Source organism: Rosa chinensis, chromosome 5 (assembly GCF_002994745.2).
Source record: "Rosa chinensis cultivar Old Blush chromosome 5, RchiOBHm-V2, whole genome shotgun sequence".
Lineage (NCBI taxonomy): Eukaryota > Viridiplantae > Streptophyta > Magnoliopsida > Rosales > Rosaceae > Rosa > Rosa chinensis.
Genome location: NC_037092.1, coordinates 77251266 through 77260837, shown reverse-complemented (window position 1 = coordinate 77260837; position 9572 = coordinate 77251266). Strand labels below are relative to the sequence as shown.

At 37.2% G+C, this 9572-nt stretch overlaps 1 pseudogene; it reads right to left on the bottom strand.

The window, feature by feature from the left end:
- Window positions 1-6727: 6727 nt before the first annotated feature.
- LOC112166273 lies at window positions 6728-8382 on the bottom strand (annotated as a pseudogene).
- Between the last annotated feature and the right edge of the window lie 1190 nt (window positions 8383-9572).

The following is a 9572-nucleotide window of genomic DNA, read 5'->3' as shown; positions in this document are numbered from 1 at the left end:
CATGGTATTTGCCATTTTCAGTACCTTGTGTCCTCTACCATGGAGAAGTCACAACTTCAAGCAACAAAATTTGAGATCCACAAATTCAATCCTTTAGACACAGTACTTTTCAACAACAAACCATATCAACTCAAACCCAAAACTCACATTTAAACCTTTCCTTGAACCAAGACTCTTTACCATGTTTACCGCGGTAGTGAACACACACATTTATTATCAGAACCAGCTTCATAAACTTAACTTTTCCTAAATCCATGTCCAAACTCCAGAATTTAAGAATTTTAACTCTATCCCAGATCCTTTTTCTACAGCTTTCCACAACTATTACCTTAGACCTATGTTTTGTGGTCAACTACCACCCACAGCAAAATTACAGATATTGTCATTGATCTTGAACAAAATGTCTATGCAGTAAATTAGTCAAGCAAAGATCTATATGCTAGATATCAAGCAAGAAGCTTTTTCATACTCAAAGAATTCATTTATGCACCCATAGAATTCACAAGTCTACAAGTCTACAAGTCACTGTAGTTGGAATTAATGTTATTGCAAATAGCATGGTTCTTGCAATCAAGTCATGAGTAGAACGAAGTCAAGCAATTATTCACAAGCTAGCTCATAAAGAGATATTGAGATCACCACATGAGTCATGCCATGTACAATACATCAAAAAATGAATAACGGAAGTCAAGCAATGCACAAGCCAAGCCAACATGTGACATGTTCATGCCCTGCTCAAAATTGATATATCCTAATAAGTCAGCCCATGCACAAAAAAAAAAAAAAAAAAGGAGAAAAACAAGACGAACAGACAGTAAAACGCTATTCTTGATCAACTCCAAGCATACAAGCTAAAGCCGCATACCTTTTCCTCTTCATAGTACTTACCTCAAACACAAGCACAATGCACATACATATACCCACGCAGTGCGCACAAAAAAAAAATATGGAAGAGTTAGCTGCGGTGATTCTTGTTAGCTTGAAGAGAAAAAGCCTGGAGAGAAGAAAAATGAAGAGAAAATAGAAGTTGTGCTACTGTATTTATCGAACTCAGTAAAAGTTGACAAGCTTGCCTACAACTCATCATAGCTCTATGTTTCGTGAAGTCTACTTCCAACTACTCTATCCATCCTTAATGTTCTCAAAATGACTCCAATGTGTTTGGCTTCTCAGAATCACTAGCTGCCAAATCTTCACTACTGACCTGTTCAAATTGTTCCATTATACCTTCAATTTCTTCATCAAATCCATCAGGCTCACACCCAGCATCTAAAGTTTGCAAATCAGTGTCTTCTAAAAACACCAAAGTCAACCCTTTCCCCAAAATTTGTTGATAACTACATACTATTATCACTAAATTGGCCCATCGGTGAAAGCTCAAGGCTTGAATAGGTAGAACCCAAAAACAGAATTGGAAGTAGATTCTATTACAACAAAAATCCTTTTCTTGCCAAAACCTATTTTCATTTGAGACATAAATAGCCAATTTAACATTATCACACACGAAGACATCAAGCAATTTAGAAACCAATGTATGGTAGCAGGCTCCTCAATTAAGTCCTCCTTCTCAAGGGGGATGCGGATTTTTGATGAAAATCAAGAATAGCCTCAGAAATATCTTTCAATTCGATAAACTAAGTCCCAAAAGAAGAAGAAGAAGAAGAAGAAGCCATGCAATCAAGCGCAACAACAAAAGGATGATAAGTTAGTGTTAGAAAGATCACTGCATAAGGGAACAGTTCAAATCAATTATGAAATCTTCTACAGAATTGCATCACAACTCATGGCGTTTAAGGCAAGGATGCAGCTCACCAGGTCAATATGATCAGATAGCGTAGGCAAAAGCATAAACGACATCGATTCAAGGTCATAACAGAAGAAGATTGAGCATAGACAAAAAAAAAAAAAAAAAGGGAAAACAGAGTTTGTCATCGCAGAAGCAATTTGAATGTCGGCCGCAGCAAAGGCAAAGATTGGTTCAATATCAACATTCACTCTGGGCATCACAAGACATCCCAACAACCCATAACCCATCTGCATGCATAAGCCATTCAACATGGAAGAGCGAGAATTACCCAATTCAGCAAGTCCCAAGGATTCAAGATTACCTGAGATGAGAAGAATCATGCAATCAACTCCACGAATTGAAGAAAGCGTAAGACTTCAGACAAATCCCTGCAGTAGAAGAAGAAATTACAATTCCCCGCAGTAAGAAAGGGAACGCAATGATTACACGCTAAAGAAGAAGAAAAAAAAATCTCAATTATTCAATGCAATCGATGGATACAAGCAAGTGTACTTACAGAGGCTACCCAGAAGTTTTACTTGCACAGTGAACCTCAAGCGAGGATCGATTTGAACTACAAGAGCATAGTCTGATCTTGTTTTCCAATTGCTCCTCAATTTTGTCTATACATCTGGAAGTTTCGCGATTAAGGCCCAATTCATGGTCAATTGCTGCAGTGATCACCGCAGTAAGTGAAGATCCACGCCTACATTGAAGCTGACTTGCTTGTCAATTGAAAATGTCATGCCTCAGTAATGCTCATAATTGGATCATGCTTTACGAATGTAAATTCGTATACAATCCCAAAACAAAATTCTATAATGCAACAAGCAATTACTCAAAATTAAACCCTCACTTGCCATGAGTTCATAAATCAAGCCTAAACATCCTAGATATCAAGCTCTACATGCAGTTTTTCAAACATTTGAAGCCTACCCATTCAAAAGCCAGAGAAAAATTACCACTGCAGTAATCATCTTACCTCCCAGAGCTTAGCCCATGAAGAAGAAAATCCCCTGATTTTTCAGCCTTGGTACTGAATTAGAAAAAAGCATATATCCCTTAGAATATCTCTTAGCCTTAAACCTATGATTTGGTGAGAAAAGGAGATTTTCGCCTTACCTCCCATTTTACCCTGCAGCAACATGAGAAAATGACATATTCTTATAAAAAAAAACTCAGGCAGAGTATATTTACCCGTTAACCTCATTTGTTTACATAAGTAAGGTAGTCCATAAACAAAGGCCCGTGATAGCTCTCTTACAAGCCCATGCACATGCCCTCTCTCTTCATCTTTCAAAATATTTAAGAGAACTCTTATCATTCATTTTTCATCTTCATGCATATTATTAATTCATATGCAAAATCATAAATGCGATAAGCTAATGCATACTCCAAGCCGTGCCAAGCTAAACACAACGCCAAGCGGATTCACGACCAAAAGAGACACGCCAAGCCTTATTCAAGCTCATGCCAAGCACTTACTAATCAACAATACCGAGCCCCTCTTTGTCAAGGTCATGCATCTATTTGAGACCATATGAGAGTCATGCCAAGTTTATTCTCCTAAGCATGCATATTTCAAAGTCCACGCACTCTCCCTTGGTCCTCTAAATGATTAAGGCAACCTTAAGCGATCAACGCACATGCCTAACACATGCCTAAGCATAGTTACCCCAAGCTCAAGCAAATTTAAGTCAACCATAACACAAACTTTCATTCTACACATGCCAAACATGTAAACAAGCATGTATAAGCCAAGCAAAGAAAATATATCTTTTTACACACCATATGACGCAAACAATCAAGCATATCTATAAGCCAAATGCAAATGCGTATTCTATCTTTTAAAACTTTATATGCTCGCTATTTTCATCTTGCTCACCCTACTTTACTCTAACCATGTATCATATTTCACACATATACTTACCTATTTTGTTTGAACTTTCTTTCATTTGCCAATTATTTTACAAATATTTTGTCATTATGCTCTTTGTTATCAACTTTGAAGACAAAAAAAAAAGGGGCGTTATATTGTTCTTTACTTTATTATTTCCACTCGCCAAATTACTCATTCATCTACTCATACGCATGTTCATCTACTCATACGCATGTTCTTCATTTTCGAAAGAACAACTTATTTTCTAAATCTCATGATTATCCTCGCTTGCTCATTATTGCTTACTTAATTCCAGAAACTATGCTGGACCATTCACGCATTTTTCATTATGTCTAAAATTTTCTCTTTCCCTCGCGTCTACAAGCCTTTACCATATTATTCCTACTCTATGTTGAATCATGGACATGCTTTACTTTCAAATTCGCTCTTAGCATACACACAAGTTCTTCTTCACAATCCATGTTTGTTTCATGCATATACTTATTTGCTTAATTTTAAAATCTTCAATTCATTAAGTCAATTATGCTCATGCTTTACGAAACGTATACATGGCTTCTAACCGTATTAGTCATTCCGTCTTTCGAATTCAAGTTCACTCTCATATTACTCTAAATCATCATCAATTTGGTTTTACTTAACTCATTCTTATTATCTCACGCCTACTTATTTACCATCATACACCTAGAGACAAGCAATCAATCTCCTTGTATCCTTAAAAGCTAATCACGCAAACACTTCAAGTACTCATGCAAAACTCCGCGCTTTTATATACTCGATCTTTATGGTTGTCTCGAGCTACTTTCTTATTGATTATGTAGCCTATTTCATAGTCATTGCATAGCCTACATAATCAAGGGGGCTAATGTTGATACCCAACAAAGCACAAGACATCCCGTACGCACATTTCAAATCCTAAAAGGGAGATATAAATGCAAACGACATTTGGAACAATACCTTCAATTTCTATGAAAATGAAGCCCTTTGGCCCAGCCCGTTTGAGCTCATTAGGTCCAAGCCCGGCCCGGCACTTTAAGCCCGCCCGAATAAGCCCTAATAATTTTCTATTTTTAAATTATATTTCTCTTTTTTCTATAATATGCAATTTTTCTCTTTCTTTATAATTGATTTTGTAAGCTTTGTTTTCTTTAATTTTTATTTTCTTTGTTACACAACAATTAGTATTGGGAGATTTAGAGAGATAATTAATTTTTATTTTTTTACTTTCTTTTTCTCTTTCTTATTAAAAGAGGATCAAAGAATTTTACTCCTACCCCCATGGTGAAATAACAACTTTAGAGAGATAATTAATTGAATATAACAACTTTAACTAATATTAATAAATGTTATAAGTTAATTCCTCTATGTATAAATATATTAAATATGATCAACAAAAAACAATGAGTCTTGTATTACCTATATAATCATGAGCCATATTTTGAGGAAAAAAAATAATGTTTTTTTTTTTTTGTTAAACAAAATATGGCCCTTTTTGGCCATATTTGGCCATATTCGGAAGGTCAGCCCTACCCGACCCTTTCGGCCCTAGCGGATCGGGCTTTTCGGGCGATGTATAGTAGATAAAAAGTAGAAAAAATTTCATTGAATATCAAAAAATTACAAACAGATACAAGTACATCGAATGAACCATCTAACCCAAACTTAAAATACATGAAATAAAAATGTAATTTTTATGCATTGCCTAAATACATTTCCGTGGATTGATGTACATATAACTAAGATGAAGAAACGAAAAAATGTTTTCACTTCTTCTACGGTATAATCAATTTGTATCACTCGATAGTCACTTGGTTGTGTATAATACTCTTCACAAAACTTCAATATAACTAAAATTGAACGATCATCATCACTGAAACAGTAATAAACTCACTATAGTACGTGGCAACAACAACTTTCCATCAACACCCACCAAATTGAAAGAACTGGCAACTTGTTGAGAATGTGTATAAATATAACATTTATACACTCACATATTGGAAAAATATAATTTTGCTTAAGAGTTTATAAAGGTTTGAGTTACTTCATCCATTGCCAATTAGTTTTAGATGTAAACCTCATATTACTTTATCATGGTATCAAATCAGATTACCCACGTGTTTGGTTTCAGCGATGGCCACACGTGCTCACCGTCACCCAATATAATTTGTCCACGTGTATGGCTTGAGAAATCGCCACACGTGCAGGGGCATGTTGAGAATGTGTATAAATATAACTCCCACATTGGAAAAATATAACTTTGCTTATGAGTTTATAAGGGTTTGGGTCACTCCATCTATTGTCAATTGGTTTTGAATATGAACCCTAAACTAAATTCCGGCCATTAATCAAATCAACTTCAATCTGGTTAAGAAACACCGTACCGTATACATCAAATCAACTTCAATGTTTAAGAAACACCGTACCGTATACAGCTACCACCAAAATGAAAAACCTTCATTGAGAAAACCAGTAGTTGGTGGGTGCTGGAATACTCTTCTAAACTCTTCAATTTCAATATGGTTAAGAAACAGTACCGTATACAGCTACCGCCAAAATGAAAAACCTTCATTGAGAAAACCATAGACTAGTATAGCTCCGTCAAATTTGACAACACCCGTTAATTTGCAAGCAAATTTGGATTGAACAATATGAAAGTAGCATGTCATAATACGTTACTTGAAAGAATCGCGTTTTCAGCCTGCAATTGCATCCCGAACAACTGATTCATCGGAGAAGTTCCCACTAATTACAAGGCCACGTAGTCACTTGATCAGGAGAAATTGCAGTAGCATCCATGTGACGAAGAAAACAAATCCTTACAGGGTTCAATTTGAACCCACTCTTCACTACACTTCTACCAACAAACATAATAATTTTGAACAAAGCCTAACATCTAGCAGTTGAACTGCATCCTTCATTGTTTTCTCTCCCAAAAAAAAAAAAAAAAGACAACAAACTAAGAGCACTGATCATCTGATGTTGTCCCAAAATAGCCAAAAGAGCATTAATTGAAGCAGTTATTTAGATTCCAAAGCAAAAAGGGCTACATACATCATCAAAAACATGAAGGCTGATTTTCATTTTGAACACTCCCAAGGCCACCAAGGCCATGTATATACACTATGGTGCACAAGTAAATAATAAGGAAGCGGTAACTCGCTAAATAGGAACATCAGTCCTCTTGATGGCTGCAGCTTTGGTTATATCCCTGATCAAACCATCAAGGTTCTTATCAGATGAACCACCTTCTGCAATTGCTTGGTGACACAAATCCCCGAGTTCTTTCGCTTTCTTCCTCATTTCCTTTCCATCGCCGCTTTCAAGATCCATAAATCTCTGCACCAGCTCGGCAACTTTGTCCCTTGTCATCAAACTCTCATCGCCTTGTACCTCTCTAACCCTCTTTCCAATCCTCCAGTCTTCAACAATTTGCCTACTGTTGGGCACTTGATCCAAGAACAGAGGGAAAGTAAGCATTGGAACACCACCAAAAACAGCTTCAAGAGTTGAGTTCCACCCACAATGAGTCCAAAACCCCCCAACAGAAGAATGAGACAAAACCTTCAATTGCTCACACCATGGCACAACCAACCCCATATCACCACAGCTCTCTTTCAACCTAGAACTCTCTCCCCTCGCAACCCAAATGAACCGAATCCCACTATCTCGCAACCCGGCAGCAATTTCATCCATTTGGGCACTCGAAACCGAAAGAAAACTCCCCAGTGAAATGTACAAGACAGAGCGTTTTGGTTGGGAATCTAGCCATTTTAGATAGTCAAGGCCATTGTCACTACTTGAATCATATTCTAGCTCTAAATAAGGTATGGCAGGACCGCAGGACCAATTGGGTACACAGGGAAAGCAAATTCAGCTTGCAAAGAGTTAAAGATTTTGGGTTCAAGCTCATACACTGAAGTGAATAGAAGGTAATGTGCTTTTGGAACCATTTCAATGCATTCCAGAGCAAGCTTCATTACCTTTGGATCATTTGCTTCAAAGACTTCTCCAAGCTCTTCTATTTGATCCAATTCCTGGTCTCCATAATCTATAACACAAAACCAAACAAACCCAATATTTCCCATATCAATCTCAGTTGGGTTTTACAAAATTTGTAGACAGACACAGTAATCATGTATATGCAAACTTACCTGAAAAATTAAAACGGTGAAGCATTGAAAGAAATTTGGCAGACATAGTCCAAAACAGAGCCACCGGAATATTCCTTTTGATACCAACCCCAACTCCCCAGAGTACTTCTACATCGGCTATGATGGTGGTCACCGGCGGCTCGAGCCGGTCAAGGAGTTGGTCAAAGGGGTCTTCCATTTTAGTCATGACGGCTTCATAAAAGGCGGGAAAGTCGGCAGCTTTGAGGCGCTCGGGGGGATGACGTTTGGGATTGTGGCGAAGCGGATGTTGTCGGGTTTCGGGTCGGAGCCGATGAACCCGAGCCACTCTTCGGTGACGATGAAGGTGATGAGGAGTTGGGGTTTTTTGGAAGAGAGTAACTTGCAGTGGTTCATCATCGGGTTGATGTGGCCTCGGCCCGGAAAAGGCATCGCTGCCACGTGGGGGGAAAAGGTTGGGTCAACCATGTCGGAGCTCTCCTCCCTGGACATATCTCAAGTGTTTTTTTTGTTGAGAAATGACTACGTGCTTCCAGAGAAGAGTTGGAGGGTGGTAGACAAGTATGCCATTTCACATGAACGCTCAAATGGAGCAACACTTTTGCTAAACTTGTCCATATCCGGCTTTTATGTATAGTGCGGACCAGTTAACTTGTTTTACATTATTTTAGTTTTAGTTGTATAATAATTTATGCATTATTTTTTACTGATTAGTCTTCTTCTATCGTTTGTCATTCTTCTCAATTGTTGAATCACGTATTTTGTTGAGCCACTTCGTAATTAATATCAATGCATACACGATTCTTTAGGAAAGTTTACCCGCGCGATGCCGCGGGCTACAGTTGTTACGTTAAGATTATGGAAGGGTCCTCTCACTATCAATCAAGAGACATCAATGTAAATTCAAAAACATTTAATATAAAAGGGACGTTCATTCAGTGATAGAATATATTGTTTCGCCCTAGATCTAGGAGATGGATTTTGTATGCATCATGTGTACAAACAAAAAAATAGTTGGTCTGATTTTTGTTACAAAATACTGCTATGTAGTAGATGTTCATAACTACATTCGCTGCTAATTGACATTGTTCAAAAGTGTAAAAACCATTAGATTTTGTGTAAAACAGAGTCGGAAAAATCAGAGTGGACAAACTACTCGGCCAAGCCACAGCCATCCCATACCTTATCCTGGAGAAAAAAAAAAAAAAACAACAGCACAATCACTTAAAAACTAAATTAACTGCAATATGAGGCAGGATTACTAATGACATTTTCCTCCTACCAGATTTCATTACATTTTCCCTCATTCATGTGTTACTAATCAAGTTCTTAATCCTGGTTAGTCAATTTCAACTTTTCTGAACTCATCTCAACAAAAACAAAGCACTATGGGTCTGGAAAATTGAAGTGGACTTAAACAACTTACAGTTTAATCACCAGAAGCTGTCACAATTTGAGTATCATCCTGTAAAAACATTACATTGCATAAGCATCACATTACATCTGCTACATATTCACAACGGTAAGAATTGCATCAAAATTTATTATACCTTTATCAACAGATGTCAAATACGGCATTTTGATGTGCAACCCACTTGGGTTTTTTGTTAAGAGTAGATTGTTGCTAACATCTAGAGATTCAAGTGCGCTCCTCCTAAATTGTACATATCAAGCAATCCTATTGAGGGAAATTGGAGGTTGTCACCAAAAACCTGGTACATTACTCATTTAGATCTTCATACCACTTCGAAAAGTATTG